Raw genomic sequence first — 27,856 nt, forward strand, 5'->3', positions numbered from 1 at the left:
AATAGCGTTAAATAGGGGCAGAGGTGGGCATTACATTAGTGTGTTTGTTATGCGTTTATTACCCACCTAAGTTGCCGAAATACCTTTGCAAAGTCTCCGTTTTCGCCTGTCAATCAGGCTGGTCTGGTCAAAAGGGCGTTGTCTTCCCCCAGATTTTGCGTAGTTTTCCGTTGGTGGCGTAGTGGTGTGCGCATGCCCAAGGTCCCGAATCCTCTGCCAGGGGATTTAAAAGAGCGCGCTGTTCGTTTTCATTGGTGATCGGTGGGCGCGGCCATCTTCCTTTGGCCGCGCGTGCGCAGAAGCGGCGCTCTGCTGGCCGCGGCTTCAGGAAAATGGCCGCCGCGATATCCATCTGCGCACGCGCGGCATCCCGCATAATAAACACACATAATAATAATAATAATAATAATAAACGCATAACAAACACACTAATGTAATGCCCACCTCTGCCCCTATTTAACGCTATTTTTATCCCATCTTCCAAAAACGTGGTGACAGGTTCCCTTTAATATGCTCTCAGCCTCTATATATAGATCATGCTTTTTGATTATCATTTTGTCATTTAACATTGGTTGTGGCACCAACACAAAGGTGTCATCTGGAAGGTAATAACATTTTTATTTTGCAGTTTATACCAATAAGTAAAAATAAACATTTTTTTTTTTTTTTTTTAAAGAGAGAAAACTTTAAGATTACCGTAGCTATTTTGCACATACACTGCCAAAGTATAAACTGTGCTGTTATACCAGTGGGCAGCATATAAAAACTTCACTATATATGAAGACCTGTAAACTACTGACAAGTTTATCAAATTTGTGCTGATTTTTTTAAGGAATTCTCTTAACATGGCAAATTCGAAAAATTGCGATTACATTAGCGCAAATAACTAAAAATTGCCATCTCAATTTTACACAATGAAGAAGATTGTATCAACCAAAGTTTCCCCATTATGCCTTGAAGTTATTTCATGGTATAGCACCGCTAATAAGGAGGGACCATCATAGCCCATAAAAAGCAGAGGCAAGGAGTGCAGTGGCCATTTTGGAATGAATCTGAATAGTAAAAGGACATTACTGCTCATAGCTTAGCTATAGAAATTGGGAGAGAAAACTATAAAATATGAAAAAAATCTACAAATAGTGTGTGTGATTCAAGAGTAGTAGAAAAAAAGGTTACTGTCATGACACAGCTGTCAAGTGACCTGGGACCAGGGGCTTTTTTCCTGGTCCTAACACTAGGGGGCGCCTTAGTTAGCCCTCTTCCCCAGGATACTTCAGATGGTGAAGACGCCGGGGCCTCCGCCCTTGCCCTATCTCCTACAACAGCCCTACGTCTGTCCCCTTCCCCCACCCAGGGAAGAGGGGGCGCTACTGTGCACCACAGTACACCAACCAGACAGAGGGAAACTGAAAACTACACACACACAAAATATACACACACATAACAAAGGAATCTAACAGGGTGTGCAGGAAGGGGAAGAAAGCAAAACAGGGAAGGATAAGGGATTATCAAGTGAACACACCAAACAACAGTCGCTTATAACTCCTTCAACACTCCTCATGCCAACTCCTCTCCCTCCCTTTGTCATGCAGCAAGAGCTAACTCTGACAAGGACTTCGTAATAGAGCCCAGATTATAAAGGAAAAGGAGTGGCTAAGTGAGCAGAGCTGAACACAGGTATTTCCAACATGGCCGATTAACCTCTGTTCTACTTGAAGAAATAAACATGTTTAATAAACCGGAGATGTGCTTCTTCTCAGCGGGGAAGTAGGAGCAAAAAGCCTTCCGGCTCCGCTCCATTGCAGTAACCCCATGACAGTTACCATCCATTTACCCATAGTCATTTATGTTATCATTTTGACATACTAAGGAGGAAATAAGTTCATTTTCTCCCAGTAGTTGAACTTGCAGTTAGGCGGCGAGGTAGCATTGTAACGCTACATAGCGGTTTCTGAGGTGACAGGTTCCCTTTAAACATAATTGCTATATGTTTTATATATGTGTCTCTCTATATGTCCAGATGAGTCTAAGTATCTGAAGCTGTGAGATGTGCTTACACCATAGCATGTCAGGATTTAGATGGCTAGCAAGGAAATAGAAACCCATAGTCATTTCCCTTTTAGCTTGATACTTATTTTGAGGTCTAAAGATCAATTCCTGCCTGCGAATGATTTCATTATATCCACAAATGGTTTACTCATATTCACGTGGTATGGCAGGTGCTGAAAAAAGCAAACCAGGATGAGGCCAGAAAGAGGGACATATACCATGATGGAGAGAATATATATATAACACGTCACTTCACTCAAACTCAGTATTGTGGGTGATAACATGGGAAAATTTGTGGATTGTCTTCTTAGCCTCCATGATGAACAACAGGTCTAAGAACTGATTTACAGATTGCAACCTTGTGAAGATGCATATAATATAAGAAAAGGCAGGTGATCCAAAATATCAACCCTCACATAACCCAGGGCTCTTCTAAGGGAAGAAGGATATGTGCGACTGATTCTTCCAGGCACAAAGTATACCCAGGTCAGATTATTCCAAACTCTTGTATTCTTATGACATCCAGCTGGAAGAGGAGATCTGGGAAAATAGGCCATGCTATAAATATATTGATTAAACTGCCAGGTTATTTGTGCTCCATTTGCAGGCAGGAGATGAAACGAAAAAAAAAAAAATGCCGGCTTTAGGAGCAAAACCCTTGTAAGGTGAGTGATTAGATAGGGATTGTGCTTGTACCTCCCCCCGCTGATCTGCTGCAAGCTTCACAGACAGCGGCCCCATGCTAACGTGCCATGTGTCATGTACTGGGGTGGGACACGACAGCCAAAAGCCTTATTTGTGAAATGGCTTTAATCAGGACTAAATATAGGAAAGGGAATAAAAACCATTACAATAAATGAATGGCAGCACTCGAGAAATATGTATCGTCACATAATGGTCCTAATGCAGATCATACAGGACTACAGTCTCAGCATCATGGACATATCCTCGGAGGCAGCACAAATATGAACTGATGAATTGATCTCATTTCAGTTTCCATTCTGATAATTCTCTGAAATGTAAGAAAATTACATTGGTGGGGGTCCTGTGGCTCCCAGATGATGCCCGGCATGAACGGTGCACAGCGCTCGATAAATCTCTGGACTCCTGCTTAATGAGAAGCGTCCAGTTTTCTTTGCCCTCTCACATACCTTACAAAAGCTCAGTCTTTCTTCTATATTTCCTGACCCCCACAAATCTGCATCTTAGAGGTGTTTGGTTACCTATTATTTTTCAAAATTTATTAGACAGTTTTTCCAGATAAAACAAGTTATCACCTATCTTTGAGATACATGATAACTTGCCAATTATTTTTGTCCCACTGCTGAAACCCACAATGACCGACGGAGAACCTTTTTGTTCCCCAGTGCAAAATGGAGAGGTAGGTCGGATGCCCGAAGGCCACTTCATTCATCCCTATGAGGCTGTCAGAAAAGCACCAAACTGGGCAGCCCTATGGGGAATGAATGGAGCACAGATCAAGCATACATATTGCTGCTCCATTTTATTAGGGATAAATGTGCCCCATTCTACCGACCGGCGCAGGTCCCAGCAGTCAGCTCCCCACCGATCAACAAGTTATCACTATCCTGACGCTTTTTTGACTATTTTAGGAATACAAAGAATGCTCCTCTCCAGTCATATCTTAAAAACTGGTTTAGGACCAAATGTGTCCACGGGCAAGTAAGCTGCATTCTCATCATATAAATCCGAAAAGTGATGCAAATGTTGTGTCAAAGGGTCTTTGTCATAATTTAGATATCTAATAGTCAATATTTCATTTCAACCGTCATTCACTGCATTATATACAATTTAATCTTTGATCACTATGTCCATAAATATATATAAAAAAAAACTGTAAAAATGAAAAATTGTGTTAAGTCCCTAGTAACTTGATGCCAATCATTGCTGGATGATTAATAAAGGGTTAAACAAGCTAACATTTAGATAAAAAGAAGAGCTCCTTGGCAACCTTTGGATATCTGTAAGTTCATGGCATTACCACAACTTATGCCCAGGGTGATATAACTGGGCCACAAGTGCAACAATTATAACAAGGTAAAATTAAAAGATATCAAGTTTATGGGGATTTTGGCTTACGAAAGTTGCAAATGTTAAATTTCCAAAAATCTCTACCAATATATTTTAAGTCTTCTTGGTGAAGATTTGCAGTATAATAATCTACAATGCACTCAAACCTCTTAATGTGCCAGGCATGATTGAATCTATGTGGAAAAACACAATGGAGCAACCATCAGCTCACCGGGTTGAGAAATTCATGGTATAAGGGTGCGGCGCACGGAGACTCAGGCTGGTTTCCTGCGTAAATAAACCGTGAAGAAAATGGGAAAATCCAGCAACCGCAAAAGTCACAAAACTTCACATTTACTAGTAGATTTAAAACATGAAAAGGAAAATTAAAAAAAAACATGAGAACGGCCGACGTGTTTCCAGCTACACTAGCTCTTACTCATGACCATCATCATGATTAAGAGCTAGTGTAGCTCGAAATGCGTCGATTGTTATGTTTTTTTTTATTTTTCATGTTTTAAAACTACTAATAAATGTAAAGTTTTATGATTTTTGGATTTTCCCATTTTCTTCATGATTTAATCTCTGCCAGTAGGGTTTCTAAAGAGATCTGGTATCAGTGTCCAAATGACCAGTGAAAACAACTTTTTCAGGGCACCTCACCGTCATAGGTACAGAGCTGACTGAACTGAATGCCCATGATGCCGCTTTGGGGTAAAGGCTAATGGCTTTCTGGTCATGCCACATGGCTCGTTAAAGGGTCAAATATTGAGTTGCAGAGTAGCTACCTAGAATTGTAGGAAGTAATAGTCACTATATCTATTCACTAGGGTCTAGTCATCTGTCATGTTTTTGGCAGTAAAGAAATTTCTTTCTCTTATCCCTGGTAATCTGCTAAATCTGATTCACAAATTATCACACATATTCTGTAATGATTATTTCTTGGGTAGGTGTGCCAATCTGATTTCAGTATTTTGCAGTGTAACTCCAGTGTCCAAGGTTATGATCAGGAATAGGATGAGTGAAATAACGGAATGATATTGAGCATTTCCGATGATATATTGGAAAAAACTCTGTGATTATTACAGTATTGTAGTATCAGACATCTGAAGTGCTACCATAGACCTCTGAAGACCAATCATAAGTTCTCTGAATGACTAGTTCTCTAAACGACGTGACATTTTCTGCATCTCGAGGATGGATTTACAGTCTTATTTGCTAATTTTACCCTTTATGACACTAAACTCCATCCAACATTCTGAATATTTGTGACTTTCATATCACACGCATTGATATCCATGTTAGACCCATGTAGAGGTCATTATCAGCCTTGGGAAGAAGAGGTTAACACAGACTTGGATTAAGTGTCTTCATCTGCTGCTGTTACAGAAAGGCTCTTAGTGGCAGATGAGCCATTTTATCTAGCAGCATCCCACATACTTGCTTCCGTTGTCAGACCTCTACATAGGATGTGCTTCACATTTACAACAGTTATATTAGAGTCACACCACCGTATTTTCTCTTATCCAAGAGAATCGGGCCGATTATGTTTATGACACACTGGTGAAACTCAGAGTGTGGTCCGATTTTCTTGGAAGAGAAGAAGAAAAAAAATTCTCCATCTTCTCCATTTTGTCAATCCGTTAAAATCAGACCGCATTCAGATGTCCACGGACTCATTCATATGCTAAGTCAAGTGCGACCCGAATACTGAATGCAAATTATGTATGCTGTCTGCAAAGACAATCGGACACGTGCGTCAGATCGCACTCGGACGGGGAAAATGGTCGTCAGCATGAGCCCTAATAATACACAATGAAGGGTAGCTCTGCAGAAGACTATTCAATGGTATGAGATGAATACAAAGATTTGCTCTACCCTTGCCTAGGATCCATTTCGGTACTACATGGCAGTGGAACAAGGGCAGTGCAAACCTCCTTGGCCGGAAACTGGAATGCCGGCATTGTGAGTGTCTCTCTCTCTCAAGATTACTAGGCCTCCCCAGCGTCATGTTGTCAAATATGGCCTAGTGAGTAGGCTTAATGCAACATCATGGGAAGGTAATGCCTTAGGACGCTCAACGTGGATGCCAGACTAGGATAGATAAAAGAATAGGGATACTCCTAGTCTTGCAGAACAACATCTCTCCAGCATTGTGATACAGGTACTTGACGTAACTAGTAAATTAGTCATTGTAATTCAATTCTAATAAAAACAAGACATGTAGCTTTATGGCTGATAATATAGTGTTTTGTATTATGTATTGTTTGTTATGCATGATATTACAATGTTATTTGATTTTCATACATACAATGATGCAAAGCTGGATACCATGCTTCAGACTGAAAAATCTCTATGGAGAAGTGGAAATAAATGAGTTGTAATACAGTACAGCAGTATTAAAGCATCAGAAAATATTTTTGCTTTCAGAGCAAACATTAAAATCAGTGTCTATAATACCTTAAAGTGCACATATCATAAAAAACTATCACAACCACTCCTTAGGACTATATAATAAAAGATAAAGGGTGAATATGGTCTGCTATGAGATAAGAAAGATGAAAAGATGACATTATCCAATAATTATAATAATTATCCTATTATCAAATAATAGGTTGTATTACAAAGTTTTATGTATTTACACACATGACTGATTTTTGTAAATGTATGCTTTAATTTACCCTTCCTGGAGGTCCTCCAAGATTATTTTTCCACATATTTTTGTGCAGTATAAAAAAACTCATGTCTGAGTGGAATCATAGCTATAAAGAAGTAAAAACAGACATGAAAAATGTAAATTCAACAAAATAGCTGCAAAAAATGTGCCAGTTAATGAAACATTTGCTTGGTGTTTTAAAATCTTTGTGAAAACAAATCAACGGAACTCTGCTGTGACATCACTTATATGGAGAGTAACATACAGTGGCATCTAAAAGTTTGGACACCCCTGGTCAAAATTACTGTTATTGTGAACAGTTAAGCAAGTTGAAGTTGAAATGATCTCTAAAAGGTTAAAGATGACAAATTTCCTTTGTATTAAAGGCAAACTAATAAATATATTGTCATTTTTTTTCATTTTACAAGTTACAAAAAGGAAAATGGGCCGATGCAAATTTCTGGGCACCCTTGGAGATTCGCGTGATCAGATAAATTTGACCAACATTTCAGACCTTAATTATCTGTTAGGGTATGCAGATCCGCAGCAGTTTTCCATGCGTTGTACAGTACCATGTAAACCTATGAAAAACAAAATCCGCAGTGCACATGCTGCGGAAAATACTGTGGTTTATTTTCCGCAGCATGTCAATTCTTTGTGTGGATTCCGCAGTGTTTTACACCTATTCCTTTATAGGAATCCGCAGGTGTAAAAACGCAGGTGAAATCCGCACAAAATCCGCACAAAATCCGCAGTAAATCCACAGGGAATCCACAGGGAATCCACAGGGCGTTTTACCTGCGGATTCCGCAGAATCCGCGCAGTAAAGTCCGCAATGGAATCTGCAACGTGTGCACATACCCTTAGGGTTATGACTTGTTCACTATCATCATTAGTAGTGATGAGGGAATATACTCGTTACTCGAGATTTCTCGAGCATGCTCGGGGGTCCTCCAAGTATTTTTTAGTGCTCGGAGTTTTAGTTTTTCTTGCCGCAGCTGTATGATTTACATCTGATAGTCAGCATAAGTACATGTGGGGGTTGCCTGGTTGCTAGGGAATCCCCACATGTACTTATGCTGGCTATCAGATGTAAATCATTCAGCTGCCGAAAGGAAAACTAAAACTCCGAGCACTAAAAAATACTCAGAGGACCCCCGAGCATGCTCGAGAAATCTCAAGTAACGAGTATATTCGCTCATCACTAATCATTAGGAAAAGCCAGGTGATGCAAATTTCACAGCTTTATAAAAACCCAGCTTCCTCTAACCTTGTTCCAAAAAACATAAGCCATGAGTTCTTCTAAGCAGCTGCCTAGCACTCTGGAAATGAAAATGGTGGAGGCCCACAAAGCATGAGAAGGCTCTAAGAAGATAGCAAAGTATTTACAAGTTTCTCTTTCCTCAGTTTGAAATGTAATTAATAAGTGGCAGTTAACATGAACAGTGGAGGTCAAGGTAAGGTCTGGAAGACCAAGCAAAATTTCAGTGAGAGCTGCTTGTAGGATTGCTAGAGAGGTAAATAAGAACCCCCACTTGACTGCTAAAGACCTTTAGAAAGATTTAGCAGACTCTGGAGTTGTGGTACATTGTTCTACTGCTCAGAGACACCTGCACAAATATGGTCTTCATGGAAGAGTCATCAGATGGAAACCTCTCCTGTGTTCTCACCATAAAGTTCAGAGTCAGAAGAATGCAGAAGAACATCTAAACAAGCCTGATGCATTTTGGAAACAAGTCTTGTGGACTGATGAGGTTAATATAGACCTCTTTGGCCACAATGATCAAATGTATGTGTGGAGAAAAAAGAGCACAGAATTTCAGGAAAAAAACATCTCACCAACCATTAAGCATGGGGGTGGATCAATCATGCTTTGGGGTTGTATTGCAGCCAATGGCACGTGGAACATTCTATGGGTAGAGGGAAGAATGGATTCAATTAAATTTCAACAAACATAACACCATCTGTAAAAAAAGCTGAAGTTGAAAAGAGGATGGAGGATAGTTTCTACAAATGGATAGAGAACTTAAACACACGTTAAAATCCACAAAAGACTACCTCAAAACATATATCAAACAGGAGAGGAGCTAAAGTGAAAAAAAAAATAGCACTTACATGTGAATCACACCAGCTACTTGCAGTGTTCCCACCGCCCCAATGCATGTTTCATTAAGTCATCATCGGGATTTGTGGCCTTGCAACTACTGTCATGGCCAAAGTCACCGTGTAGTCCCAGCGCAAGTGTATGACTGGTAAAGTATGGAAAAAGCTGGATGGTTTAGGCAAAGACTAAGTAAGACCAGGAAAATGCAGCCAAGATCTCAAGTTGCAAACAATGAGTTCCCACATTATTTCAATTTTGAAAGTCCTTCTGGGTTAAACACAAGTATAAATGAAAATGTTTCACAAAATACTCTTTTATTCACACAGCAAAGTAGACTCCCCTCCCAGTGTTCCCTTATGTTTATTCATTGCACTGATGAGCGTACAGAGAAGTACAGCTCAGTATTCTCGGTAGTGCTTAACTTTTCAAGGTCATGGTTATTCTCCATTGTCATGCATCTCTACTCTATTATCTTTGCCAATGAGTCATCAGTTAATTTAACACAATATATGCATCTCATGGGCATGCTAATAAATGATTTCACCACTTAAAGCATCACTCCAGTCTTCTTTTTTCCATCTTTTTGTTATGGATCACATAACCTTAATGCATGTAGTTACATACTCACCGGTTGGCATCTTCATCAGTTTTCGACCCCGCTACAGTCGCTCCGGCACCATGGAATGACTTTTGTAAGCCGCTGGATCACTGTGTGTTCCGAAAGTCACTTGTATCAATAGAAGTCTATGGGGCTCAGATCAAAGCTATAAAGCTTGACCGCGTATGGCCAATATGGGTTTTCCCCGCCTATTAACCCCTTTCCCCACCATCCGGTACCTAGAAAATATCCCCCTGTTACCATTAATCAATAAAAAACATAACACATTAAGTTCTTTGGATAAATCTGCCACAGCGGCCAGTTTATTAACAAACAATGACATAAATAACATTTTTAACAATACATATGCAAAAACTTGAGGGGAGGGTTCTTGGAGCTAAAAAATCTGGCTTATTATCGGCAAAACCACAACAAAATTGAACCAACACTTTTTTTACCCTCAGCCGTAACCACCAGCTCGAGGGAACCATGTAACCCTTTCCGGGCAGAAAAAAACACCAAAGCTCCCGAGGTAAATCCCCATCCAGAGCCCGTACCAAAAGCCAGATAAACCCCCAGCCAATTACCTTATCGTAATTTAACATACAATTCCTTCCCCCAATAAACATCGTCAACTCCAAGAACCCCACCCCCCGCCAAACTTGCCACTGTGACAATGTAAGCACAACACAAAAAAAACCTCAAATGACTTTGTATCCTCACAAATGTAGCCATAACTCCCACACATAACTAATGGAAAAAAGGTGAGGGTGGGTGGTCTTGTCACTCCGGCTTCCTGGAGAAAACTGAAGAGCCTTCCCGCACTTTTTCCAGCCCAAAAATCCTGCCCCCATCCCACTACTCCTTCCCCGCACCATTCAGCCAATCTCAAACCAGCTCTAATTTATTTGAAAGAAAACCTCCCTTGCCAACACAGTCATGGGGCCTTTCATCTCGCTACGCCCATTCCTGCCCCCTTCTGGAGTGGTGCTTTAAAGAAGCAGTCCCATCAAAGTTTTCATCCTGTTAATATATTGCTATCATCATATTATATAGCACTGTGTACTTACAATTGCTCATGTTTCCTTTCTACCCAAAAAATTCTTCTCTTTTTTCTGCTGTACATAGAAACAGGAAGTCTCTTTTCCCTGCAGAAATCATTCTACTCTTCAACTACTGACCCAGTTGCTCCCTCTTCCCTCCCCAGGGACTTTTGCAGTGACTCTTGAGTCATGAAGGGAAAATTTACCTCCTATTTCTACATAGAGCATAAAAGGATTCAGCTAGTCAGTTTCTAATCATGTGATGTCATAGACCAAATGGAAAACAGAAGAATTAGCTGGTTAGAAAGACAAAATGAGCAATTGTAAGTACACACAGTGCTATATAATGACAGAGGGTCAGGGAGCTTGCAACATAGCAATGAATGTGTCCAAATGAGTCTGAGAGATGAATCACCGTTGGGTGCCGATTCCAAAAATATCAGGAAGAAAGGAAGGATTTCATCCGGCACAGCATCCCAGTAACAAAAAAAAATTAAAACTTTATTCAGGCATGTCAAGCCATGGTTACAAAGTGGATATAAACACCTGATGCGTTTCTGGCGCGATGATAGTCACAACTAAGGGCGTATCTATCGCGCATCCGGTGTTTTTATCCACTTTTGTAACCATGGCTTGACATGCCTCAATAAAGTTTTTAATTTTTTCTTACTGGGTTGCTGTGCCGGATGAAATCCTTCCTTTCATCCTGAATGCTATATAATATGATCATTGTGCTATCTTGAGAGGATAAAAACTTTGACGGGAAGAGTTCTTTCTTAATGAAAACATGACTCTTACACTGCTATATAAGCAATATCTGGGTTGTATTCTCTTATTTCCAGCCCAGTTCAAGAAAATGCCCCTACTACATGGAGCTACTCGTCATCGAGAACATAATCCCAAGAGCAGACATGTCGCTGCCTTCCACACGACCATCTCACTCATCTCCTGGATGACTAAACCTTTGTCCAACATGATGTATGTACTGATAAATCCGTAAGACGTACATGCATTAGATATTTGGGTGCAATTATCACTAGCACATTATTATACCAAGGATGTGCGTAAGTAGGAAATCTTAAAGACTTCAAACTGATTGTATTACCGCTTCCCTGAGCTATGAGGCATTGTAGACGTCTGGCAGTCACCGATTCCCCCCGATGGGCAGTAACATGCACATTCATCCAAGCCATGATAATGGGAGATTGGTAATATTCATTGCCAGCCAAAAGAACTTTCAGCCAGAAATTATTCAATGACTATACTTCACATTGCTCGAGGATATGTTTTCATATTGTCAGAAGCAGTGACATGTCTAATAGGAAAACTACATACATAATGAATAGAAAAAAAAGTGTTTTCTTGTATGCAGAGTGTGACTGTAAAAGTTAAACAATCTGTTCTCCACATTGCAATTATATTTCTAGTTACAATATGGTCTCCGCGTAGAAGCAGACTTTGGCTGTTATTTCTACGATCTTTTTTCAATCACAAGATTTATATGTAAATTACTATTCCAAGTATAGATATCAGTTGTCAGGAGCACTCAGTCAATTTCCAGGTAAGCTCTACCTAGGATATATAGAATTAAAGTAATGTCAGATGAGAACTATGTATTTTTTTAAAATAACTTCTACTTTCAACATTTTTTTGCTGATTCATTTTTCAAAAAGAATATTTTAGAAGTTTACTGCTCTAGTAGTGTGTGTACAGAATAATCAGTATACAGTAAGCTCCTCAGCTCCCCCTAATGGTAGCTGCAGGCAGAAATAAATGTAAGAGAATATTAGAAGAGAATGATCTGTAATCAACTAGTTATAGAGCTGATCCATACATTGTTGTGTGTTAAAATATTCAGTATAGCTGATTTTAGTCATTTAAACTTTTGGTTATTCTGGGCTTAGAAGTACAATGGATGATCCTATTTATAGATTGTCAGTGGGTATGAGAGGTCACATGGAAGTTTGGGTTAGTAGAGTTCGACCGAACTTTCATCCAAAGTTCAGTTTGGATAAAAGAAATGTACCCAAACTTGAACCAGAACCCAAACCCCAAAGAAATTAATGAAGACTTGAATTTTGGAGCTAAAAAAAAAAAATCTCTTTCTCTCTCCGGACTCTCCAACTATAAAACAGACTTCCAAGAGAAGTGCATGTTTGGAGTTCAGCATCGGACACGGTACGAACCCTGAGCTTTACATTATGGGTTCGCTAATCTCTGATTATCGTCCTTTCTGGTATGACAGCTGTCAGTCACTAAGTAGGTCCACCCACTGGACTCTTAATCGCAATATGAGCAAAGGCTTCAACAAACAAAATACAAGTTGTGCTCATTTTTCCCCCACAAAATTACATATCAATCTGTTCAGTTTTTCAGATTCCCTTTAACACTACAGTTTTACAAATCTTTTTGAGTTTTGTGTCACAACAACAGCGCTCCATCCACTATAACGATGTATGAAATTATGCAGCTCAGAATTTTGGATCTGTAAATGGAGTTTACTTTATTATGTGCAGATCAATTACACTGGGGGGCCACCCATACCCAGCACAAACATCCATGGTCACAACAATGGGACTAGGGGCATTCTAGAATAGAACCTTTTGCAACCCTTGATTCTCTAGAGGAATATTCACACAGACAAATCATCTGTAACTGAGCGTTCCGAAGAATCCTTTCCTAATGGAAAGTAGTGCTTTCTCTTCATCCTTCAGTAGTGCTTTCTCTTTCTTCCCTTTGTAGTACATATCGTTTTACTCCTGGATGTAGCACCTATACATGGTATTATTAGATTGTATTGCACCCTGTTTTCCACATTGTCCAGAATCCTTTCCTATCACGGTCCCACGTAAACATGCAGCTGATCAATCGATAAACAATGAAAACTCTAGTTCGTCAGCTGATTGGATTATTTAAGTGGGCCATTAAATTATCATTGTTGGTAGGACATCATCCTATGTAAACAGGGATGTGATGCTGACAACATGCACACCGTATGGGGAGAACAACCATAGCTATCATTTTTCTGTTCCTGTTTTTTTGGCTCATCTTAATGGGGCCATAAATGAGCAAAGACAGGTTTGTCGTTAGTTGATTGGTGTCTGTTTGTGGGCAGAAAATTACCTGTTTAAATGGGTCTTTAGCGTAGCTTTCTCACCACGGTTAATGGAAACCAATCATATATTGCTTTCACCTGGTCTAAAAATGTTTAAAAAAAAAATGTTAAAAATATTTGGTTGGTTGGTTGGTTGGTATGGTCAACAGTTTTTGTCAGCTCTTATTTGTACAAATGTGATACAGAGAATCCAAAACTCAGCAAATATTCTCTGTCTATGTCAGTAGATGCTGGTTATTTTCTGAGCTGAAAAGATGCCTGATCGGATATTTTTCAAACAATTCAGTTGTAATTAGCATCAACAGTGAAACAAAGTCATTGTGAAGTCTGCAGGGCCTGACACTGACTGAACAAATACATCTGACAGTAATTTTAAGAACTAGCCATTACATTTCTTTGTGAAATAGCCCCCATACTTATCAGTAATCTGTGCGCTCTGATGGCTTGTGATGGACAAGTGACTGATATGTCCTTATAATTGATAGAACTTGAAAATTAAACGGCCAATGGGGCTAAGAGGAACATTAAACCTAAAGTAGGTTATTTATATTCTAGCAGACAAACCCATTAAGTTCCAAACCGTACTTATTAAAAAAAAGTACAATACTGACTAATGAGGGAGGGAACCGTACAGACCAATATATACAATTAGAATACATGCAAATCACTTTAGAATAGATTGTCAATAATAAGAATGGTCTCTATGGTGGTTATTCATGAAATGTTCCTTTACAGATGGGTGTGGACCAAAAGCAGATCCCATACGAGAAACTGAGGAGTCACAAAAACATTAGATCTAACCATTATAATATTAGGTATAAATAATTTATGCCAAGTATATTACTAATTTTATCAACTCTTCCTACTTTCAATTCTGATGGATTCAATGTGTGTCCTAGAACTTTAGAAGTTACTTTAAAATGTGGACACTCCACTCTAGGATTAAAATAAATTATGTGCGAAGCATCTTTTCAGATTTCTTTGGAAGCAAAAATCCAGGACAACCAGGTTAAAATAATGCTGTTCTTCAAGAGTTACCCAGGGACTGATTCATCAAAGTCTTTACTCCAAAGTTCTGTTGTAAAATACTTGTGAAATTGAGCAAATACCTTGCAATTTTTGGCCATTTTCATGAAAGACCCAGACATCTCCGGCAATATATGTAGAGCATGCACGGGAAGTGCTGCTGCCAGTCGAATTTATCACGTTAGTGGCATAACTTATGCCAAAAATGTTACTCCAATCCTTGACTGGATTAGCATTTCTGGCAAGGCACCAGGATGCATCCACCACTGAGTGGTGGTTCTGAAGTCCAAAGTAATTTTCCTCCTATCTGCTTACTGAAATAATCTAAACTATTTTCTAAAATACTTTAATTAAAAAGTCTATATTCTTCCCTAACTACACTATCTAACGGCTTCTCTTTTTTTTACTACTCCCTTTTTTTAATGACTCTTCATTTGAGAATCTCACTGTATGCTGGGATACTTAAACAAAGGTCATCAAGGGACAAAAGCTTCACACTACCTCTTTAAGTTGTGTGCACCTCTCAATGAATTCAGCACAACTTTCCCACACCTCTTCATTAAGATTTTGTGTGTCGCCAATTTTTTTTCCATTTAGTCAAACATGACTTTTTTTGCTAGAATGCTGCAAAACAGGTCAAAGATAAAATAGCATTTTTTAGTTTGTGCGAATTTCCTGAACCACATGCACTTTTTTGAAGAATTTGGTGCAAAAATGTCAATAAGTAGCATAAAACCAAAAATGAAAAATGTGGCAAAAACGCTAATTGTAAATCAAGCCCTTAGTGACTAATACCAAAAAGAAAGAAAGAAATTCTCCATGCAAACATTAAAATAGAAAAAAATCGTACAGTATAACGTGAAGAAGCCAGTTAACTTTGTGAGATTATTGCCTAAAAGATGCAGAATTACAAAAGTAAAACCTACCACGCTCTTTTAGAAGATGTTCTCAAGTTCTCTTTTTTACTAAGTTTTCTAAGTATTATTATTTCAAACATATGGCAATGTGCCAGAAAAAAAGAGTCAGAGACAACACCCGGTCTCAAAAATAAAAAAGCTGAAATACTTTCCATATGCTAATTCAAATTCACCAAAAAACTAAACTCGGATAAATGAAGTAACAATCTGAGAGAATGGAACTGTCTGAATCTTGAACATTCTGTCTATAAATAATGTAACAATGTAAACACAATGGCAAAATATCAGGAGAAATGAATGGATCTCCTAGGTTAAGAGCATTGTGTTGGAAAGTGTGATATTCCTACACCAAGTCTAAAAAATAAGCAAAACATCAAAAACTAACATCAGCTTTATACGTAAAGCTCTAAGCATCACCAAAGTCATACCTCCAAGAAGCTTGAGATAACTGGGGTCAGGTTGGAGTCAGGTATATTACCAATGCATACATTTACAGAACAAAACATTCTTTAGTGATTGGCAATAGGCTGAAGATGTAATGAAGATCTTAGTGGGAGGCAGCTCAATCTTTGGACATCCAATCCATTTACTGGTCTAAATAATTCTCTAATTGATCGTCAAGCATCCAGTGTGTCCTCTGAGACTTGCTCCTCTAACATCTTGACTAGCCTAATTCTGATTTTAAGTTATTCAAGATTTAACTTTCCTTACTTACGTCAAGCTAAAAATAAGAGATTTATCAGCTCACAATACTTAAAGAGGTTTTCTGAGATTATATTATTTTTATGATAGACTAATAATATTAAATCAGTGGACCCCCCCCACCAACGATCAGTTGTCTAAAGGGGCTACTGTGCTCCTACGAGTATTCAGCAGCATCTGTGTTACTTATTACAGCTTTATCTTATTCACTTGACTGGGTACAGAATTCCTTCAAACAACTGATTAGCAATGGTGCCCAGAGTTGTGTATTTCAACAATTATTTGATAAGGGTGCTGAGAGTTAGTTTCTTCAAACAGCTAATCAGCAAGGGTGCCAAGAGTTGAGTCCTTCGACAATTAATCAACAAGGGTGCTGAGAGTTGGGTTCTTCAACAAATAATCAGCAAGGGTGCCAAGAGTTGGATCCTTCATACAGCTAATTGGCAAGGATGCCGAGAGGTGGGTCAAATAAACAGATGATTAGTGGGTGCCCAAGAATTGGACCCCACCGATCTAATATTGATAGTGTCACAGCCACTCCTTCTGCGACCGTGCCTGCTGCCGAGCCCACCGCCGCTTCTCCAGCTCACACTTACCCGCTGCGGCGCGCTCCTCCTGCAGGCGCGCGTCCTCTCCTTCATTCTTCTCCGCTCCCTGGTTCTCGTCAGGTGCGCGTGCGCACCGCCCACTCCAGCACTTCCTCTTTCTGATTTACAGGCACTCTGTATCTCCTCTCTGTGATCCTGGAGGACCGTGACCCGGGAGTCCTTCAGCACTCCACGTATTTAAGGCGATTCTTTCCTCTGCTCCTTGCCTGTCTGTCATTTCTGCTTCTGTGACTCAGGTCCACCTTTGTCTTTGCACTGCCTGTTCTGAGTCTCCACTGTGTCCAGCCAGTTCAGCTTCTCTGCCTTTCCCAGGCTTCCTTGTCTCCTCATCCAGTCCAGCCTTTCCAGTGTCTGCTCCATACTCTGTTAGTCTGGTGTCTCTGTCCTGTCCTGCTTCCTTTGTGTCTTCCCCTTCCCAGTGCTCCTTTGGTCTCGCCTGTACTCAGCTCTTACCAAACTGTACTTCATCTTACCCCGCTCTGTCCGTCCTACGCCCAGCTTCTCTATTTTGCACCTCGTACTACCTGTCTCCGGGTTCCAGCTTCTGCGGCAATAGTCTCCCTTGGGACTGCCTCTAACGCTCCCTGTATAGGATGTGGTCTACCTGGTCAGCTCACCCTTGGGAGGTTTGTTGTCGTGGATCTGCGGGTCCACTCCAGGTGTTCCAAAAGATCTCACAGTACAGACAGACCATGGACCCCGCTGGTACCCCGACTCCTACCAAGAAGGAATTATTGTTCCTTAGGGAGAATCAGTCTAGGATTTTGTCCTTTTTGAAAACCTTGGAATCTTGTCTCTCGTTCCTGCAGGCCTCCGATCCTGGGAGCACTTTGCAGTTAGCAAATCTCCAACAGGAGCTGGCTCAACCGCGTGACACTCAAGCTCATATTCTAAATTTTATGGCTTCTGTGGATGATCGTCTTCGCGCCCTCCAGTCTTCGGCTCCTGTCTCTTCTCTGGCCTCGGCTCCTCACCCACCTCCCCGTCTGGCTAAACTTCCTTGCTATAGTGGGGATCCAAAATTGTGTAGAGGGTTTTTAAATCAATGCCAGCTTAATTTTGAGTTACTTCCCATGCAGTATCCCACTGACCGTTCTAAAGTGGCTTTTGTAATCTCTCACTTAGAGGGTGAGGCTTTGGCATGGATTAATCCTCTCTGGGAGCTGGATGATCTCCTTGTTTCTCAACTCTCCACCTTCTTTGATACTTTTTGCAAAGTGTTTGATGAACCGGGTCGTTTGGCCTCTACCACCGAGTCTCGGTTCAACCTTCAACAAGGTACGCTTTCGGTGGGCCAATACGCTATCCGGTTTTGCACCCTTTCATCTGAATTAGGATGGAATAATAAGGCTTTGGTGGGAGCCTTCTGGCGGAGGCTTTCTCCTCGAATTAAGGACGAGTTGGCGGGTCGTGATACTCCGACTTCCTTGGAGGATCTCATCTCGTTTGCGGGTTGCAACCCGCACTGACTTACGTTTTCAAGAACATTCTCGAGAATCCGCTAGAGAGGAGATTTCCTTGACTTCCTCCTGTTTCTCCTAGCTCTTCCCGTCCTCGGTCTGAGTCTTCTTCTGCTAATTCTGCCCCAGAACCCATGCAGGTGGATCGTCTTAAGCCTGTGGAGCAATGTCGGAAAGAGAGACTAACTCAAGGTCTGTTTCTATTGTGGTAGTGTGTCTCATCTCTTGCGTTCCTGTCATTTGAGGCCGGGAAACGCTTCCACCTAGGACCGGTAAGAGAGGTCTCCCTAGGTATCCCAGAACCCTCTCAACCCCTCACTCTTTCTATTCTTTTACATCTGGGTAATAAACGTTTCTCTGACTCTGCTTATATAGATTCCGGGGCAGCCGGGAACTTTATTCAACTCGAGGCAGTTAGGAGATTGCGGATTCCGATCAGATCCCTGGAGACTCCTTGACAGATTGCGTCAGTCGATGGCCAACCTCTGCGGGAGTCCGTTACGTTGGTAACCGAAGAATTGGAACTCCAAATTGGAATCCTGCATCATGAGAAGAAGATCATCTTCTATGTGCTGCCTTCTTTATACCACACGTTTCTTCTTAGACTTCCTTGGTTGAGGACTCACGAGCCTTGTATTGACTGGCGGTCTGGCAAAATCCTGCATTGGGGACTCTTCTGCCAGAGTAACGGTCTGCTTCCTGTTTTGCAAAAAAAACCCTTCTCGTCCAATTTCAGTGTCTTCAAATGTACCTTCTTCGTATTTGTCTTTCCTGGATGTCTTCAATAAGAAAGAGGCAGTAACTTTACCTCCGCATCGACCCTACGACTGCCCAATTGATCTTGATCCGGGCTCTACTCCTCCCTGAGGTCGAAACTACTCGTTGTCTCCTACCGAGACTCAAGCCATGACTGAATACGTCAGGGAGAATTTATCCAAAGGTTTTATTCGCAAATCCTCCTTCCCTGCAGGTGCGGGTTTCTTCTTCGTTAAGAAGGACGGGTCCCTTCGTCCTTGTATTGACTACCGTGGTCTCAACAATCTCACGATCAAGAACAAGTACCCACTACCTCTCATTCCTGAGTTGTTTGATCGCCTGAGGGGAGCCCGAATTTTCACGAAATTGGATCTTCGCGGAGCTTACAATCTAATCCGTATTCGTTCAGGAGACGAATGGAAAACCGCTTTTAACAGTCGAGATGGCCACTATGAGTATGTAGTCATGCCTTTCGGCTTGTGTAACGCTCCAGCGGTGTTCCATGAGTTTGTGAATGATGTTTTCCGTGATCTACTCTACTCTTGTGTGGTGGTATACTTAGACGACATTTTAGTGTTCTCCTCAGATCTCTTTTCCCACAGAAGGGATGTCCGCCAAGTGCTGTCTCGTCTTAGAGAGAACCGTCTTTATGCCAAACTCGAGAAGTGCGTTTTTGAGCAGTCTTCGCTACCAGTTCTTGGCTATATCATTTCTGACTCTGGCTTGCAAATGGACCCAGAAAAAGTGTCTGCTGTGCTTAACTGACCACGTCCTCAAGGAGTAAAGGCTATCCAACGCTTCCTCGGGTTCGCAAATTACTACCGGCAGTTTATCCCACATTTCTCCACTCTGGTCGCCTCAATTTCTACTTTGACTCACAAGGGGTCCAACTCCCACATCTGGTCTTCTGAAGCTGAAGATGCTTTTCGCTCTCTGAAACAAGCCTTTGCTTCAGCTCCTGTACTCCGTTGGCCTGAGGTCAACAAGCCCTTCATTCTTGAGGTAGACGCTTCTGCCATTGGTGCTGGTGCGGTACTTTCTCAAAGATCCTCTTCCGGATATTCAAAGTTTTGTCACCTCATGTCCTTTCTGTGCAAGAAACAAGATCCCCAGACATCTGCCCTCCGGTCTCCTACATCCGCTTCCAGTTCATTCGGCTCCCTGGCAGCATATCACTATGGATTTTATTACCGACCTTCCTCGGTCTTCTGGTCATATGGTCATTTTTGTTGTCGTGGATCGATTCTCCAAGATGGCTCATTTCGTCACTTTGCCAGGATTACCTTCCGCTCCTGAATTGGCGAGAATCTTCATTGCTCATATCTTCCGGATGCACGGTTTTCCGTTGCACATTGTCTCTGATAGAGGAGTCCAGTTCACCTCTCGTTTTTGGCGAGCTCTATGCAAACTGATGAATGTTGCCTTGAATTTCTCTACAGCTTATCCTCAGACCAATGGACAAGAGCAGAGCGCACAAACCAAATACTGATGACTTATCTCCGTCCGTCATTTTTCCAACGGTCATCAAAATGACTGGTCTGATTTGCTTCCGTGGGCCGAGTTCGCGTACAATAACCACATCAATTAGTCTTCTTCCAAATCTCCCTTATTTATCGTCTATGGGCAATATCCTGGTATCCCTCTACTGTTACTTCCTGTCTCGGGTGTGCCAGGGGCTGATCTTCTGTCCGAGGAGTTCTCCAGGGTCTGGCAGGAGACCAAAATTGCCTTAGAACGGGCACAGGCCAGGATTAAGAGACATGCCGATAAGAGACGTCTGGATCCTCCCTTATACCGGCCAGGTAATAAGGTGTGTCTGTCCTCCAGGTTTATTGATTTAAAGATCCCCTCGTATAAATTGGGTCCACGGTACATAGGTCCTTTTGAGGTTTTGTCTTGTATCAATGATGTTGCTTACAAACTGAAATTGCCTGCTTCTCTTCGCATACCTAACTCTTTTCATGTTTTCCTTTTGAAACCAGTCATCTTCAATCAGTTCCATGTTTCTCCTACTCAAACTCCTTTACCTGTCTCCGACCCAGATGTCTTTGAGGTTAAGGACATTCTTGTCATGAAAAAGTCTCGAGGTAAAACTCTTTTTGGTTGATTGGAAGGGTTTTGGTCCCGAAGAGAGGTCTTGGGAGCCCCGTGAGAACATACAAGCTCCTCAGATTTTATCCAGGTTTCTGTCTGGTCTTAAAAAGGAGGGGAGTAAGGGGAGGGGTACTGTCACGGCCACTCCTTCTGCGGCCGTGCCTGCTGCCGGGCCCACCGCTGCTCCTCCCGCTTATACTTACCCGCTGCGGCACGCTCCTCCTGCAGCCGCGTGTCCTCTCCTTCATTCTTCATTCCGCTCCCTGTTCTCGTCGGGTGCGCATGCGCACCGCCCACTCCAGCAATTCCTCTTTCTGATTTACAGGCACGCTGTATCTCCTCTCTGTGATCCTGGAGGACCGTGACCCGGAAGTCCTTCAGCACTCCATGTATTTAAGGCGATTCCTTCCTCTGCTCCTTGCCTGTCTGTCATTTCTGCTTCTGTGACTCAGGTCAACCTTTGTCTTTGCACTGCCTGTTCTGAGTCTCCGCTCTGTCCAGCCAGTTCAGCTTCTCTGCCTTTCCCAGGCTTCCTTGTCTCTTCGTCCAGTCCAGCCTTCCCAGTGTCTGCTCCATACTCTGTTAGTCTGGTGTCTCTGTCCTGTCCTGCTTCCTTTGTGTCTTCCCCTTCCCAGTGCTCCTTTGGTCTCGCCTGTACTCAGCTCTTACCAAACTGTACTTCATCTTACCCCGCTCTGTCCGTCCTACGCCCAGCTTCTCTATTTTGTACCTCATACTACCTGTCTCCGGGTTCCAGCTTCTGCAGCAATAGTCTCCCTTGGGTCTGCCCTTAATGCTCCCTGTATAGGGGGTGGTCTACCTGGTCAGCTCACCCTTGGGAGGTTCATTGTCGTGGATCTGCGGGTCCACTCCAGGTGTTCCAAAAGATCTCACAGATAGCCTATTCTAAGCATAGGCCATACATATTAAAATCCAGTAAACCCCATATAAATTAAAAGACTTGTAAATGTTATACTATAACAAGATTCAAGAAGGCAAAAAACACATCACAGCTCTGCAGCCTAATTTCTGCTGGTCGTAAAAGCTATTTTATCATCACATCTTTATAATGAATGCTTAGGCCAACTCACAGGGGAGAGAAAGCAGACATGTTCAGTAGGTGTATGAGGGATGAGCTGCTTAGCCTAGTTTCTGATCTGTTAAATAAGAACATTTTATTTGGCCTAAATACTACCGAGATGATATATATAGACTTTGCCTTCCACATGTATAATCATTTCTTTTTGCCCTCATATGTTCACCCATGTGTGCAGGTCAGGTTAAGTTAAACGTTACCTATAATATCACTTTCACACATAATTTTAATTAGTTAAAAAAATGTATATTTTATGTAGACTTTTACATTAGTTTACAAGAAATTTAAATTTTGCTTAATGCCAAATGATGTCCAAATATGACAAATTAATTATTCTTCTGTAAAATTACACTTTAGACAAGATTTTGTATAAGTTCAGCAGAAATATCTTCTAGGTTTGGTGGAAAAAAATATTTAATTCATAACAGAAGATTTTGAGACAAGAGAAACCAGTGGTTTTTACAGTCTCGATGCCAAGACATGCCAAGAAAGGCAATGGTTCACTTGACTTATTGCAGAGCAGGACAGGTCAATTGCTAACTTCTCAAAAATATATTTATGCCAGTGATTTCCAACATTCTTACAAGGAGGAAACCACAGAAAAATGTTTCCACTCTTGAGAAATCTCCAACTGAAGCTTTTTTAAGTCTTGTTTAGCATTATGTTCTGGCAGAGATGTGTTGACTGTTTTTTATAAGCATCTATGACCTCAGTCTGCCATCTTTATTGACTAAGTTTCAAGAATACCAAGGCTCCAAGGAAAAACGGATAAAGAAACACTATTCCAGGATTTCAGTTGGTTTACAGACATTTGCATGAATAAACATATGGTATACACTCCCCGGCCACTTTATTAGGTACACCATGCTAGTAACGGGTTGGACCCCTTTTGCCTTCAGAACTGCCTCAATTCTTCGTGGCATAGATTCAACAAGGTGCTGGAAGCATTCCTCAGAGATTTTGGTCCATATTGACATGATGGCATCACACAGTTGCCGCAGATTTGTCGGCTGCACATCCCAAAGATGCTCCATACAAGGCAGGATGGATCCATGCTTTCATGTTGTTTACGCCAAATTCTGACCCTACCATCCGAATGTCGCAGCAGAAATCGAGACTCATCAGACCAAGCAACGTTTTTCCAATCTTCTACTGTCCAATTTCGATGAGCTTGTACAAATTGTAGCCTCAGTTTCCTGTTCTTAGCTGAAAGGAGTGGTACCCGGTGTGGTCTTCTGCTGCTGTAGCCCATCTGCCTCAAAGTTCGACGCACTGTGCGTTCAGAGATGCTCTTAGGCCTACCTTGGTTGTAACGGGTGGCGATTTGAGTCACTGTTGCCTTTCTATCAGCTCGAACCAGTCTGGACAATTCTCCTCTGACCTCTGGCATCAACAAGGCATTTCCGCCCACAGAACTGCCGCTCACTGGATTTTTTTTCTTTTTCGGACCATTCTCTGTAAACCCTAGAGATGGTTGTGCGTGAAAATCCCAGTAGATCAGCAGTTTCTGAAATACTCAGACCAGCCCTTCTGGCACCAACAACCATGCCACGTTCAAAGGCACTCAAATCACCTTTCTTCCCCATACTGATGCTCGGTTTGAACTGCAGGAGATTGTCTTGACCATGTCTACATGCCTAAATGCACTGAGTTGCCGCCATGTGATTGGCTGATTAGAAATTAAGTGTTAACAAGAAGTTGGACAGGTGTACCTAATAAAGTGGCCAGTGAGTGTATAACAAGAACACTTAGTGTGGAAAATTGAGTATATTTGCCAAGACTTAATAAATATATTGAGTCACAAATGCCAACAAGATGCCTGGAAAGATCTCTACAACATAGGCTAATTTCATTTGATTTGATGTAATCTCACGAGCCCCGATGTGATTTGAGAAAGGTTTCAAAGATACACATCTGTATGACCTAACCTTGCATAGCAATGTCTTCATCCTGCTGGTAACTGCCCTTGAAAGTACGACCTTTTTATGTGATATATTGCTGTAAGGCAAAATTACCGGTAGTTGTGGTGGGATATCCCCAACCTGAAGTAACAGAGTATATAACCCTCAGGTTCCTAGCACTGTAATTTGCGGAGTTTCCACTGTGCAGGATTTGTGAATTCTCATTCTCTTCTCCAGAAGTAATTCCAAGACCAGATCTACACCAAACAATCTTAGCTTAATAACAGCTTTTATTCTTTGACTGCCGGTGTGAGTTTATTCCATGCAATGAAAGTGAAATTGATGCAATCCAGATCTATAGGGTGGAATAAATGAAACACCAGTGACCAGAAAGTGCTTTGTGTCTACACCCCACACTTAATCCAGCTCTGCCTTCACTTTCTTCTGTTATTACATAGGTTTATTATATCAAAAGAATCCCACTGAGATAAGAGGAGGTAAAACAGCTTCTTTTGTTGTAAAAATATAACGAACATATAACTGAACCACATAACCAGATGAGAAAATGATTGGGGCTTTTGTCTGATTATTTGCTAAATTTCTTATAACATATAGTTACACCTATAATAATGTTATGCTGAGCGCTAAGTGGACTGTTTAATTTTTAATCACCAGTGGAAACTGAGTATGACATTAACATACACTCTACATTAGTTACAACAGTGAGGCAAGACGTACATCAGGTCAGAGACATATATTGCACTATAAACCATGGCCATAAACAACTTAGTCTATTAAAGTGGTTGTCTGGTGAGTTATCACTTATCCACAGCAAAGGTGATAACTTGTTGATCGGTGGGGGTCCGACTGTTGGGATCCACACGCTTAATCACAATAGGGAACCTTTATCCCTGTTAGCATGGAATGGCAGTGTGCATGCCCCACATCCGGTCCATCCATTCCCAATGAGGCTGATGAGTGCTGCTCTCAGCTCTTTCCAGCAGCCCCATAGAGACTGAATGGAATGGCAGTCAATCGTCCGACCTACAACACCACTTTGTATCAGGGATAAAAGTTCACAATCCAGCAATGGGAGACCGATTAACAAATTATCACCTATCATTGTTTTAACAACCCCTTAGGAGGTATGTACCCCTCTGAATTCTGACTGGCTCAGACTGACCCATCGGAAAGTTGGTGATTGCCCCAGGGAAGGCCGGAACCAAGAATTGGTATCCATCTAACATGAAAGTTTCTGTTGATGCTGCCTGCAATCCTCCACCATCTTTCTCTATCCAAAATCATACCTTAGTGTCACAAACTAGATACTGCTGCACTAATAAATGTTCCCACCCATCCCCCCATGATGTCAACAGGAGGAAGTAATATACGTAAAAAAAGACAGAGAGAGTCAGCTCACCAGCAGAACTAACAACTGGGCCATGGAGAGGAAAAGCACCACGAAGGTGCACAGATCAGAGATGCAGCAGCAGACATAGGGGGAAAGAGTTCTTCAGCGATCAATCCTTAGGTGAGTAAACCCAGTAGTTTATTAAAAAAAAAAATACTAAAATCAGGAATAGCAGTGCAAAGCAGACCACACTACAGGGGTAATGCCACAACCTACACGTTTCGGCGTATAGCATGACCTGTGGGGGGCCGTGAGGACTGGAGTTTGGGAAACACTATTCTACAGTAACCAAAGAAAGTGACAAAGTAATATTTAAGGTAAAAAGTTCCAAAGATTGAAAATAGAGACACAATTATGAGATTTGGAGACTGGAATAAAAAGGCAAAAAAAAAAATTGTACATGTACAGTAGCTGCTCCTAAAGAAAACAGCTGCAATGGTCTTTTGTCTCTAAATAGTCATCTATAATCCCAACACTGCACTCATACATTTTTTATGGTAACAGGACCTCAGGCTTTCGATTAGTACTATCACCTTCTCATTGTCCTATGGCATTAACAATTGGGGGTTTCGTAAAAAGTGGAAAATCAGTTCTAGGTGTAAGTATTACATCTGAAGATGCACCAAATGTGCCAATAGCGACAAGGAGATCACAAGAAAAAGTGCTATAACAAATTCCTCACATGAGAAGTCTAAAATTAGATGAAAAAATTTGTGCCAAAGTACCACAATTTTGCACATTTTCTGCCAAAGTCATGGCACATTTACAATCAGGGCCGGCATCAGAGACAGGCAGACCAGGCAGCCACCTAGGGCCCCCGCTCCTCCAGGGGCCCCCAGCCAGTGGCCGCTATGGGGCCGCTGAGTAAGAGGGGCCTGTCGCCGCACCCTCCCTGCATCGTACATTCAACTTATCGGCATCATAGATGCTGATAAAGTTGAAAGCAGTGTTGAAGGAGAAAGCGTCGTGTGATGCTCCCTCTCCTATTACTCCCCCTCTGCCTCGGCGTGTTTCAGCAGTGGAGCTGATGAGATGCTGAGACGCTCTGCAGAAGTCAGAGCAGCAGGGGAACGAGGAGAGGTAAGTATTGTGTGTGTGTGTGTCTGTATGCATTATAGTGTGTGTGTCTGCTGCACAATAGTGTGTGTGGGGGGTACTGCACTATACTATGTGTGGGGGCACTGCACTATACTGTGTGTGAGGGCTGCATTATACTCTGTGTGGGGGCTGCATTATACTGTGTGTGGGGGTTGCACTATACTGTGTATGTGGGGGGCTGCATTGTACTGTGTGTGGGGGCTGCACTATATTTTGTGTGGGGGCTGAATTGTGTGTGGGGACTGCACTATACTGTGTGTGGGGGCTTCATTACACTGTGTGGGGGGGCTGCACTATACTGTGTGTGCAGGGGGCTACATTATACTGTGTGTGGGGGGCTGCATTATACTGTGTGTGTGGGGGACTGCACTATTCTGTGTGTGGGGGCTGAACTATACAGTGTGTGTGTTTGTGGGGAGGGCTGCATTATACTATGTGTAGTGCTGCATTATACTCTGAGGGGGATGGTTTATACTCTGGGGGGCTGCATTATACTCTGGGGCTGCATTATACTGTGTATGTGGGGGCTGCATTATACTGTGTGTGGGGACTGCACTATACTGTGTTTGGGGGGCTGAATTATACTGTGTTGGGTTGGGGCCTGTATTATACTGTTTGTGTAGGGCTGCATTGTACTCTGAGGGGGCAGCATTATACTCAGGGGGGCTGCATTATACTGTGAGGGTAGGGGGCTGCAGGGGGCTGCAATAAAATGTGTGCGAAGGGGGCTGCACTATACTGTGTATTTGTGGGGGTGGGGCTGCATTATACTCTGAGGGGGCTGCAGAATACTCTGAGGGGGGGCTGCCTTATACTCTACCAAGGACCATGGGGATTGCATTTTACTATATGTGCTATATGGACTTGTATTATACTGTATCGAGGACTATCTGTACCAATCATTCTTCCTCAGCCGGAGTAAGGGTAGGTGCACATGGTAAGTAAACGATGCGGGGTTGGACATTACGGACTTGTGCAGTGGCCAGATGTTACAGCATAGTGGATGGGATTTGAAGAAATCCCATGCCCAATATGAGTGCACAGACGCCCGCAGCTCACCGGCAGAGACAGACAAGCGGCGCGTCTTTCCATCTCAATTTATCTTTGTGTCCATAAGAAAAATTTAACTTTTACAAAGTATTGGACACAGTGAATCCGCACGGTTCAATTAACAAATACGGATTTACCTGC

The 27,856-nt window shown here is 41.9% G+C and overlaps 1 protein-coding gene across 5 annotated transcripts in view; it reads right to left on the reverse strand.

Annotated features, from left to right (window-relative positions):
• Positions 1-27,856, reverse strand: part of STX1A (syntaxin 1A) — a 210,105-nt gene that overhangs the window by 140,696 nt on the left and 41,553 nt on the right. The window lies entirely within an intron of this gene.

Source organism: Ranitomeya variabilis, chromosome 3 (assembly GCF_051348905.1).
Source record: "Ranitomeya variabilis isolate aRanVar5 chromosome 3, aRanVar5.hap1, whole genome shotgun sequence".
NCBI lineage: Eukaryota > Metazoa > Chordata > Amphibia > Anura > Dendrobatidae > Ranitomeya > Ranitomeya variabilis.